Here is a 12,869-nt window from a genome sequence, read left to right as displayed (position 1 = left end):
GTGGAGGGCATTTAATCATGGCCAACACCCAGCAAGCAAAGTAGCATTTGCATAGAGCTCTTCAAAATTCATCAATTATAATGCAGTTATTGTAAGTCTTATGATTCATGTTGATGAAAACATAATAGCTATCGAACAATACATACTTGCGCAATGAGTTATTATTATTGTTGTTTACTATTATTATGACCTTTCTTGCAGAATCACACTATACAACTTTTATTCTAGAGAGCCCGGATATGCTTCCGAGGCCGAGCTGGGGCTGCTTTACCTGAACTTACCTGGAAATTTACCGGGAAGTGTATATTTGGATTCTGTGATACCAGTAAGGATATTTATAGGTGTGTTATAAGCAGCACTCATGTCACAATAGGCTCTTTCGATTTCTGTGATGCTGTGATGAAGTTACCTGGCCAGAGCCTGTTTCTAAGGTCATTTTCTATGTCAAACTGTAGGCAGTCTGGAGGTGATATTTAAGACTGTTAGGAATGTCACAGAGCGAACAAGACAATGCATTCGCCCAGAAATTTTGGGAAAATCAGTATGAAGGGTGGTCCCAGAGCACCAGGAGGAGCGGGAACTTCCCCATGAGGTTGTTGATTTTACTGCGAAATTTTCATCTAACCGCTAACAGACAAAATTGGTGTTAGATGCTTAGCCATACATTCCACTACAGTTTCCCTTGGTCTTCTTTTCCATCTCGTTCCTATTTATATTGTTAAATATGCATTTTTCATAAGCCATGCCAGATCATCACTTAGAAAGAAATAGTGGATCCAAGAGCTTATTATGGTGAATTTCGGTTTTTAAAGATGCTCATGAGAAAGCAAGGCTCGTCTCCTGTGAACTCTATTTTCCTACCTTTTAAAGATGAACACCCGGCGAATAGACTCAGAAAACAGATTACACTGCTTAGCATGAACAAAAGTGGTTGTTCTAACCACCCGGTCCATTTATTTTTAAAACACAGGCTGTACATATGGCTTCACACTAGTTTTTAAGCAGGATTTCACTTTCTGTTCTTTTATAGATTTGTTACAAAATGATGGTAATTTAATCATCCAATGAGAAATTGTTGTTTTTGCTTGATTGTTTTTGTAGCAGGAAAGTAAAAGAAAAGATGAAGGGTGGTCCCCTCGATGTTTTGTTTTGTTTTGTTCTGTTGTTGTTGCTCTGAAACTTCTTTGGTGCCCGTGGTCATGAAAGGAACAGAAATGGTTGATAGGCGTCTATGATCCTAGCAGGGCAACCAGGTTCCCGAAGGGGGCCATGCATTTAATTGGCCCATTTCTGTCTCCTAAAGGCAAAGAAAAATGAGAGAAATAACTTGAATGAGGGCTTGGTCCTCAGTTCTCAACTCTTTTAAGCCTCCACCAAAACCAAACAAGCAAGTGCACAAACAAACATTGGTAACATTTGAACGATCAAGACTGGATAGAATTCAAATTGATAGTACTTTCATGAAATCATCACCTGACAAATTCAGCTTTCTGATTAGGAATTTTTACTGAACTGAAGAGAGAAATGCTTCCATTGTCTACTGTACCAATGACCTGGATGCCAAATGAAATCTTAAAAACAAACAAAAAAAAAGGTTGTTTATTTATCCATTCGTTCTATGTATAAACTGATAGATTGGGGCATTCAGATTTTTGAGCATTAATTTAAGGAGCTCCTCTGTAAAATTATGTATTTCAGAGAGAAGGCTTCGTCTCTCCTCAATTCATATTTCCGAAATTTCTCACATATGGAAAGTTTCATTTTTCAGTGGAATTCTTATTTATTATCAAAGACAGCTTTTCTGAGGAAAGCAACACTTTTTTTTAGACAATCCCAATTTGTTTGCATATAAAATATAATGTGAAAATTAATATTGTACTGTGTTTGCAACACTGTGAAAATACTGGAATTTTATTTTGACTAATTATACATCTTAACTTACATATAATGAAACATTTATCTGAGACATAGTTTTGCTGTGCGCTTCCTTTTAAAGTAGAGGTGTGAGTTTTTCTATCTTGGCCCTGGTCCAATTTGTGCAATAAAATTACATTTTCTTTTAAAAAGTCTTCTGCTTTGAAACTACTTTCATTTTCTTCTCTAGAGTTCGTATTTACTGCAGAGACGGTTGCAGATCATGAGATGACATAGGCCACAATGGGCTGTGAAATTCTTTGAAATAAAAAAAAAACGATGGCTTTTATATATATTTTAAAAGTTACAAACTACAGCCCCATGGGCTATTATGCCCTGAGGACTCTTTCTGAGAGACCTCAAGCTAAGAATAGATTCTACATTTTTAGATGATCGACAAAAGACGAATAATATTTCGTGACACATAAAAAGTCCATGAAATTCAATTTCCAGGGTCTGTAAATAACATTTTATTGGAACACAGTTGTGCTCCTTTATGTACATATTGTTTACAACTGTGATGCTACCACACAGAACAGTTGAGTAATTACAAGGGAGGCCACATGGCCAGTAAAGCCTGAAATGTGAATTACCTGGCCCTTCACAGAAAAAGTCAGTCAACCCTGATATCTCTCTTTGTCCGATACATACACAGATACACATTGATCATACATGTGTAGATCTATCACAGATTTTTCTATACTTATCTATGATCTGTTATAGAGCTATGAACTCTCCTAGATTATCTAAGTCTATGATCTCTCTATCAATAATCTGTCCTAATAACTGTGTATCCATGTTCTAACCATCACAGATCTAGCTATCTACACCTATACATCTAGGATCTATCTATGATTCATTTATATCTCTATTTGTGATGTGTCTATTTATGCCCATGTCTTTATATCTTATAGAGAAAAAGAGAAGAGAGAGAAGGATTGACCATTTAATAAAAAAAATTCGAAACTGCCATTTAACTAAAATGTGTTTGGACGTATTTACATTAGTATGGAGAATGAAACTTAGAGCAATTGCTATTCTTGTCCTAATTCACACTTGAAGTAAAAGTGGCGTATAGATCAGCAGACAGGAGGCTCCGCTGTGTTGCCTCCATGACCACAGTCCTAGCCCACCTTTGTTCAGGTAGAGTACTGCTTCCAGGCAAAGATGCGGTTTGCACCTTTAGCCAGACTCTGAAGTTTAAATAAACTCCTTTTAAGCTTGCCATTTTTTCTAGCTACCACATAGGCTCACACAGGCTCGTAAAAAGCTTTAAATTTACTACATTTCTAAAAGGATACAGTTTGTGCGGTAGGTAACTGTCACAGTCTATATAGACACTGGTGAAATATATTCACAAAGCAAATCAGTTATTCCTCTCCTTTGCCGAGAGATGGAAAATTATTCGATCACCTAAGAACCTTCCGATTTTATTTTATATTTTTATAGCTAACAATATAAAGTGGCCTGGAGACCAGGGTATTTGTTTCTTTTAAAATGTTCTTCCACTAATCCTAATAGCAAAATAGCAAATATTTGTGCATACAAGACCACTCTTGTTTGTTTCATGGTCATAGACTTTGTGAACTAGGAAAATCACACAGACTGGATGCATTGGGCTCTTGCTCTATGTGCCTAGTAAGTGCTATTTGAGGAATAATCTATTAGAAACGTATTTCCTAATTTAATTTATGTGTACTATGGACTGATACTAAATTGTAAAGAGACAAGAATTTTGGTTGTTATTTTTTCTAAATTAAGGTCACTCAAGACTTGTGCTTATAAATAACTTGATGTAAGTGGCTGGTACTTTACAACTATAATTAATAAGCAAACTTACTTAGTTCTCAAAAACCACTGTCTTACTAGATAATTCAGGCTAATATCAAGATGATCTGGTTAGTGAAGAGAGTATCGTTTAATGATTTTAAATACAACGGTGTTACAGACTTTAAAAGGCAGGGTATATTCTGCTAAAATAAATACCTTTCATTTCTTATTCTGAGATCACCTTGCAGGTAGGCTTATATGATAATAAGGACTCTGAAATCACTATCTGCTCTGTGTGCTATTAATAATCATTTTCTGTGTTGGAGGGATTGAAGATAAAGATCAACTCTTTAGGTCTGAAAGTTAAGTGTAATCTTTCAGGAATGTTGGGAGGCATAAAAGGAAATGGGGGGATTTACGTTTCAGAACGTTGCCCAATCCAAGGGAGACAGAAGCCAAAGCAAAGGAAGGAAGGCACTGGGAAGTGGGCTGCCACTCTAAGTTAGAACCATCCCCCCCCCCTCCAGACTGTCTGTTCAGCTAATCCCATTTGGGGGCCAACTTTTTCCTTTCTGTACCCACAAACACTTCAGAACAATGTTTATCCAAATACGGTGAAACTGATGCTTGTCTGCAAGCCGCCAGGCCCGGTGCTGAAGGATTCTGTCCAAAGTTGGACAGGCTCACTTAATTCATTTTATCAGAGGATATCGAAATAGCTGGAATGCACTCAGAAGAGATACTTTCTGGTATATGAAACAATCCATTTGGACACTATTCTCGAACTGAAAACAGGTCACACACATTTTTTTTTTAAATAAGATGAATCTTATAAAAAGTATGTTTTTAGGAGAAAGAACATTTTTGAGTTCTCACAGTATTTGATATCTTAAGTGTCCTGTTAAACCTAAAAGTCATTCCTTATTCTCTTTCAGAAACAATTAATTTAAAAAAAGAGCAAGGGCAAAACAGGTAAAATGTTGATTTTAAATATATAGGAAAAATACTGCCTCTTTTAACTACTTGGACACATTTAAGTGTGAATAGTGCATTTGCTTTTCTTCCCAAATCCTGTTGTGTTGATTAAAAAAAAATAGCCCCTAAACATTATCCTTATTAAGTTTTAGCTATATGTAAATTATATCTATATTTTCCGTCTTAAACTACGAGAATTCATCTGTCCTGTGACCATATACACAGCAGTTACATTCTTGTTCAAAATGCTTCGGGGGGCGCCTGGGTGGCACAGCGGTTAAGCCTCTGCCTTCGGCTCAGGGCGTGATCCCGGCATTATGGGATCGAGCCCCACATCAGGCTCCTCCACTATGAGCCTGCTTCTTCCTCCCCCACTCCCCCTGCTTGTGTTCCCTCTCTCGCTGGCTGTCTCTATCTCTGTCGAATAAATAAACAAAATCTTAAAAAAAAAAAAAATGCTTCGGGATGAAAAGGCAGTTTTCAATTCCAACTTGTGTTTGACTAACAAAATCTTTGGGTTGGTTAGTGCTAAAAGCACCATAGGCTTCTAAGATAAATTAGTTTCATTTTTATTTTTATTACTGTATTGCCAGCTTCTCTTCCAAATTACATTTTTAATAAATTTGATCTATAGCCATTTTGAAGGGTGAAAGCCCATAAACACATCTTTCTGCTTTAATTGCCTTTATAAAGCATTTACTCAAAAGGGCAGTTTTTCTACCCAATTGTGGCACCAGTTTTTATAAGTGAATCTGCCAGCCTCTCAGGATTAGCTGAAGCTCACTGCTCAAATGACTCATGTAACTGTAGGGCCTTAAGACAGCTACACTTAAACTTGTATTGGGAAAAAAAAAAAAATTAACTGCCTTGTCAGGAAAGTTGTGTGATAACCACAGGTAACATTAATATTCTAATTTCTTTACAGTAACGTATATATTACATTCTACAAATCGTGGCCCCGTTGTCAGATCATTGCTGTCTGTAACTCTCAGGGACGGGATCACAGCTTCTGTCGTAGCACAAAGCTTGAGCAAGTTTTCTCCTCCTATTTATGCGCACACTCTTCCCCAGATGATCTCATCCAGAGCCACGTGGACGTGACTCCCTCGTGTGGATCTCCACCCTGATCTGCCTCCGGCAACAGAGCCCCCTGCCTCTTCTCCTTGAATGTCTAACTGCCACCTCAAATTCAGTATGTCCAAAGTGAAACTCCTGAGCCCATGGGCTTCCTGTCTTTCCCATCTCAGTCCACAGACACATTTAATACTCAGTCCCCAAACCTTGGAGGAATCTTTGACTCTTTTTTGTCTCCCCCTTATCCCTCATTTAATCTACGAATGACTCCGATGGGCACCATTTTCATAGTAAACATGTACACACAGGATCTGACCATGTCAGAACATCTAATCTGCTAACACCTGGACTAAGCCACAGACTCCTCTCACCTGGACTGAAATAAGCTACTGACAGATTTCCCTATCTCCAGTTAGTTCCCCAAATACCAGTGAGATTGACATTTGATAATATAAATTAGATAATTTCACTCTCTTACTCAAAATTGGCCAATGGTCTCCATCACACTCAAAATGAAATCTAAACACTGTGGGCTATCAATGCCTACATGAGCAAATTGTTGTCTCTTTCTTGTTGCTCACCTCCTTCCTTCCTCCATCTTATCACATTGCTCTATGCACACTGACATTCATACTTTCTGGAAGTAAACCGACCCCATTCCTGCCTTGGGCAGGCTGGGTGCAGTATAGGGTTCCCCAGGAAGTCCAACAGGGCACAGTTGGAAGCCACAGCATTCCCTTTTTGGCATTGGGTGGGTGGGGGGAAGTAAGTGTGGATCCAGATGGAGGGGAAGTAAGTGAATGGACTGGGATGCCTTGAGCATCAGGGGAAACTCAGAAGATGACAGTATCCTCTGTTGCCTGGCCACTCTTCTCAGAGGAAGTCCGCTCTCTCAGGATCTCGGAACTTCTACTGAAATGGCAAGGGAGTCTTGGGATGAGAAACACCTAAATTTCCCAGGTGCAGGAGACTCCTCATCCCATGAGTCTGGCTCATGCCACCTATCAAGCAAAACCCAATCCTCACGGATGCCCCCCTCCCTGCCAGTTTCTGTTTTTGCTGTCTGAAACACTCTTTCCAAGATGGATGATGTACTTTCCTACCTCCTATTTCAGCTCAAATATCAATTCCCTGGGGAGGACTTTTTTCTCTAACCTAGTTTCTTACCCCATACTGGCATTTTATAATCTTACCCTTCTAATTTGTTTCTACCTAGTTCTTATCACTCTCTGATCTTTTCTTATATTCATTTATTTTTCCATTTGTTTATTTATTTATTTTTGCTTGTATCAATACAATGTTGGCTCTATAAAAAATGGGAGGTAGCCTCTTTTCTTCCCATTGTACACCTTGATCCTTTGAAAGAACAAACCAATCCCATTGGTGTGAAAATATTTGATTCCACTACCATGGAGATGACCACTGGATACCAGGCGTGGCCAAATAAATTACACCTAAACACCTCAATACGAGGCCCAAGATGGCAAATGTACTTCCTGCCTTGGTCACAATTTGCTCAGGAATTGCAAGGATGCAGAAGGGGAGAGTAGGGAAAAAGTAGGAAAAGAAATGTTAATACATTGGGATTCTGGGGAAGATGTCAGATATTGAGAATATGTGCAGCCAAAAACAGAAATCAGACATAAGCCTCTCCTTCCAGTGGCACATAGAAAGGCAACTGGGTTAAACTGGAAAATGGAGATCTGGAATCCACTGTCTTTCTATTTGTGATTTGCCATACCAACTCAGGAGTTGCAATGGACTAAATGTTTGTGTCCCCCTGAAATTCTTATGTTGGTATCCTAACCCCCAATGTGATTTGTATGAGGAGGTGGAGGCTTTGGGACATAATTAGGTCACGCTGGTGGAGTCCTCATGATGGGATTGATGCCCTTCTAAGAGATCAGAGAGATAGCTAGCTCTCTTTGCCACCCTGCATGCTTCTGAGAAGTTAGTTCCCTGCAACCTAGAAGGGGGTTCTCACCAGGTCTCTACCAGGCTGACCCCTTGATCTCAGACTTCTAGCCTCCAGAACTGTGAGAAGTAAATGTATGGTGTATCGTCATAGCAGTTTGAACTAAGACAACAGCCATATTTTCAGAGTTGTCAAAATCCCTGAGAAACATTTTAACCATGCAAGCTCTTCACTCTGCCTCTGGAATTTAGGTTCTTCGACTCCAGAGAACTCTGATCAGGTGAACATATTTTGTAGTATGGTGACTGGGAGCAATAAGCTCTCTATTGTATTTCAATAGTGAGAGGAGAAATAATCATTTTCTGTAGATGCACAACAACAGGAAAATTATTTTCAACATCATCAGGATTAGTGGCTCATGAACAATAAGGCTTAGGAAACATCAGTCTTGTCTAATTTATTCGATGTTTTCATAAGGCATTGCTTTTATGGACTTATTGTTAATTTACATGGATGTTATCAAAACACTTAGTATTGCCTAAGCCTCTTGGAGAAAATTGGACAATTAGAACATCTACATCACATAATACTCAAAAAGTTAAGTGATATAATATACTTTATATAAAGAAGTCAGTAAATATTAGTGATTATTATTATTGATACATTAATATAATTATAAATATTAATGTGATCATAATTAATATATTAGTAGGATTAATACTTTATATAACTTTTAAAATTTTGTTCATGTAACTATTCTTTATTTTTTTACAATGGTCTTTTTCTTGAGGTATTAACTGCTGTCTAAATTTCCATAAATTCTGGATTGATTACATACAAAAACCTTCTATATTATAAAAATTGCTTGAAGTCAACTTCAATTAGTCTAAATTCTGCCTGTAAGAGTGACTTGAAATTAGTATTTACTTTTGAATACGAGCTATTAAATTAATATAAATTTATTGACATATATTCATAAATATTTATGCATATTTATATCTATTTCATAAATTTTTACCACAGAAAAAGAAAAAATACAAAAAAAAAATACTGCCTATAATATCATCATGCAGCTCATTAATATGTTCCATGTAAAAATCTCATTTTATTGTATGCATAAACATTTTACAAAAGCGGAAGTGTACAAAAGTAGCATGATGCTTATGTTACTTGTTAATGTCCTTCTATTAAAATATATTTTAAAATTCACTCTACATTAGTTTTATTTTGTCACCATTACTGTTCAATGACGTCACCCCGGAAACTTAAAAAGATAGGCCTTTACAATCAAAGTACACACACAATTTTCTCAGGATGGTGCCGTAAGGTAAATCCTCTAATGTGACCTTCCAGGACCCCTCGAAGAATGAAAGCATTGCGGATATACCATTCCCAGAGTGACTGTGTCAGGACAGTGAGTAGGTCTGAGAGCTGCCCAATGTCATAGTGGAAGGACAACTGCTTCTTTAAATTAAACAGAGTGGCAACGATATATTTGAATAGCAGCAAAAGAGAAGTCAGGTAACACTTAATCTATTTTAATTATGTATGATTCAGAAATCATTATTTCCCTAATAAGAACTCCAGCTCCGAATGGCACCCCCGCGTGTTAGCATAGGGGTGTCTGACACCCAGCTCAGCTCCCGAGCGTTCGGGCACTCGGACACGCCTCTGCGTGATAGTGTGCAGGATTTCTCTTTTAAGTGACGTGTGGAAATCATGCCAACGTTTTGTCCTTTTCCGTTTTTTTTATTTGTTGCAGCCTCCTGCTCTACAGACAATACACCCATCCTTCAACTATACAGCTTCGATGTAATTGTATTTCCCTTTATTTCTCACTTTTATGTCTATGTTTTGAAAGGCAATGGTGTGTAGATAAAAGCTGAGGAGGAAGATAGACAGGGAATTGAATTTCAGCTCTACGTTTGCTTGCTGTGTGACCTTGGACAAGTTATTTAACCTACCTAATTCTTGAGTTTCTAACTTGTAATATGGAGATGCTGATACTTTTTATAATTTAGTTGTGAAATTTGAATAATAGTGGCACAGAGATCATCTGTCACCCTATGCAGCCTGCATAAAACTTTCTTTTCTCTCCTTTTATTGTGCTGTACTTTCTCCAGATTTGTTGTGAACTTGTCACATATTTTAAATTTTCTTATCTCTTTTGCTTTCATTGTTTTCAGCATGATCTCAGCTGCATAAGATGTGACGAGGCCCATCCAGCTTAGCATTGCCTTTTCTTCATCTTTACATTTATATTCTCTCAAACCCGACATGTTTTCTCTTTGGAAAAATTCTGAAGATTTCACGTAGAAGTGTATAAAACACAGCTTCACTCCAGTCCCTCATCCATTTAATTTCTATTCCACTTTTCCATGGTGATAGAGCCTGACATAGAACGTATTCCTCTGCATGCCCAACCTGACGCATCACCTTCCTGCAAGCTTTCCTTGACCTACATGGTGGAAAATCACATTAGCAATGCTCGCCTTTGTCATGATGCCAGAATACAATCCACCAAACACCTTATGACCCAGGACCGCGTGAGCTTCATGACACCTTTTGTTACACTACCATCTTTTGCCGCAAAACCATTGTAATCAGCACAGCAATGGTTGCCAATCTTAGTTTCTGATATCTTGTCAAACATCCTTTAAAAATATCATCAGAAGACTCTTCTTTTCATGTGTTAGCTGTTTCATTTTTACTCAAAGCATCTTTGAACTGAACTAAGGGGTCCAGGTTAAGGTCAGACCACTGATCCTGGGGACTCCTCTCTTTTCCAGCTCACCGAGTTCCCAGTCTTCAGGTGATAAGATCTCACATGGAATCAATGAGTTCATCATGTTTGACTTCCCTGGTGGGAATCCACATATATTTCTATAAACATCTCTCTTTAAATTGGAAGCAACTTAATTATCCAATTTCTCCTTCTACATCTTTTTTGCCATCCACTTCAATCTCTGAACCCAGCATCTCTTTATGGACACAGTAAGATATGTGTGGAGTCTGTCTGTATTTTTGACTTGACCTTCTTTCCTTCTTTCTTTCTCTTTGAACCTATCAATACAAATGACCTTCATTTTGCTCTTGGATTGGTGCTCTCACCTCATCTTTGTTTTCTCCCTGCTGCTCTCATTAAATGGATTTGAAACTGGAAATGTCTTAGCTGCTGTCAATCCTTTGAGCTTCACTCTTTCTCAAGCATTTCCTCCAGAAGGTTCTTTAACACTCCGCTAGACTCTGATGTCCTGACAAAGGACAGGATTTTTTCTTACCGTGATATTTCCTCTTCCGGTTCTGCAGGAACGCCTTCATCTTTCAAGTACCTTTTCCAGTTTATCCAGCTTTTAGGGAAGCTATTGGGGTAATGATTTGAAAAGGCAAATTTTCTATTTTCTCTTTTTTTTATAATAATATTTTTTATTATATTATGTTAGTCACCATACAGTACATCCCTGGTTTTTGATGTAAAATTTGATGATTCATTAGTTGCGTATAACACCCAGTGCACCATGCAATACGTGCCCTCCTTAAGGCAAACTTTTCTATTTTCTCTTATACATAAACCTAAACATCGTTGACTCATATCTTATAAGTATTTTTCCAGTCTTCATACATGTGTGTACATGCAAACATTTTAAATTCCATATCCATTTCAGACTAATTTGATATATTTGCATCCTTTGTTTACTTTTTGTTATTTCTTGTCCTTTTTTTTTATTAAATGAATCTTATATTCCCTCCAAATGAAAACCTTTTTCTTCTTTAAGAAAAGGAGACATATCTTTAAGTAATCTATCCCTTTGTATTTCTTGGTACCCCTGGCAGGGGGCAAGCAGGTGGCCACAGCACAGGGCTATAAAGTCAAATCTCTATTTCCCCACAACTTACATCCGTAATCACCTGTGACAGAGTTCATGTACCTCTTACAGGTCTTCGTGACCTGTCCAGCTAATAAGATGGCTCCAAATATTGTTACTCTTTTGCTTTATGGTTACTTTATTGTTACATCTATTTCTCAATTCTTAGACTCACAGAAAAACGAGTTTATTTACTCTGGGCTCCAAAGGCTCTAACTGAGGCTTCTGTTTCAAATACCTGCTTTCCTGGTCTTCATTTTAGCTGATAAGCTCATGTGTCCTACTTGTCCTTAAGGAATTTATACCAAACTTCTTCCCTTTCCATGAATCCTCAGAAACAACAGATTCCTCACATTCGTGAAGCATACTATTTCTCCCTAATTTCCCCTTTTTTTCTTTTATCAGACTTGAGTTTCACTTATTATGGACTTTTTTGGAGTCTTTGGTCATCCTCCCTTTTGTTTATTTAGCCATAAATTTGTTCTCTTTCTTATCCCCTTTCCTTTCTCAGTAAACGTCCACACATTTAAGTATTTAATGTGCGCACACTCCTTCCCTCCACGGAAGGGCTCCCTTTTCTTTCTGTACCTCCTCATCGTCACTAGATATTTTCATCTGCTTTCTTTTTTCTTTCTTCTTTCACCACTACGACTTGAAATTAGTCTCTTCTAATATTCCCTTCATCTTGTTGAAACGAATTTTTTACTGCCTTCTCTCTCAAATTGCCCCTGAATAATTTTACATATTCAATAAGTTCTGGGACTTAGGCTATTTTAATTGGGTCCATCTCCCTCTTATGATGATGTGTTTTTTAGGAATTTGCATAGACATGCCACTTTTCACCACAAAGATTATAAAAGGCACAATAACAGCCGCAGCTAATATTCATTGAGGGCTTGCCAATATTTATTGAGAGCTTACTAGATGCCAGTCCCTCTGCAAAGCGTTTTACCTGGCAGAATTCTCTGGTACATACTACCAGCCCTTCATCTCACAGAAGAGAAGAGTGAGTTTTGCCGATGAAATTGTGCAACTTAGGGTGCGGATTGCCTAAGGTCACACGGTGAGCAAGAGGCTGACCTAGGATTGCAGCCAGCCAGTCTGACCCAAAGAGTCCCCCAAGAGTGACTTTGTTTAAGGAGCACTATGGTGCGGGGCAAGACATGAAATTAAAGGCTGACGGAGATCATTCAGATAGAGTGATAGAGATAGGGAGAGAATGTGGCAGAGCGGAAAACACACTTATCGAAATGGTGCAGCTGCTCTCGGGTCCAGCCCCGAGCCGCCGCGTGCTTATGGAGAGAGGCTTGGTATTTGCCAGAGTTTCTGATTCCTCAAGACAGCCAGAAATCCAA

Source organism: Ursus americanus, chromosome 26, assembly GCF_024610735.1.
Source record: "Ursus americanus isolate L20-20 chromosome 26, mUrsAme1.1.p, whole genome shotgun sequence".
NCBI lineage: Eukaryota > Metazoa > Chordata > Mammalia > Carnivora > Ursidae > Ursus > Ursus americanus.
This window is presented reverse-complemented; position numbering follows the sequence as displayed.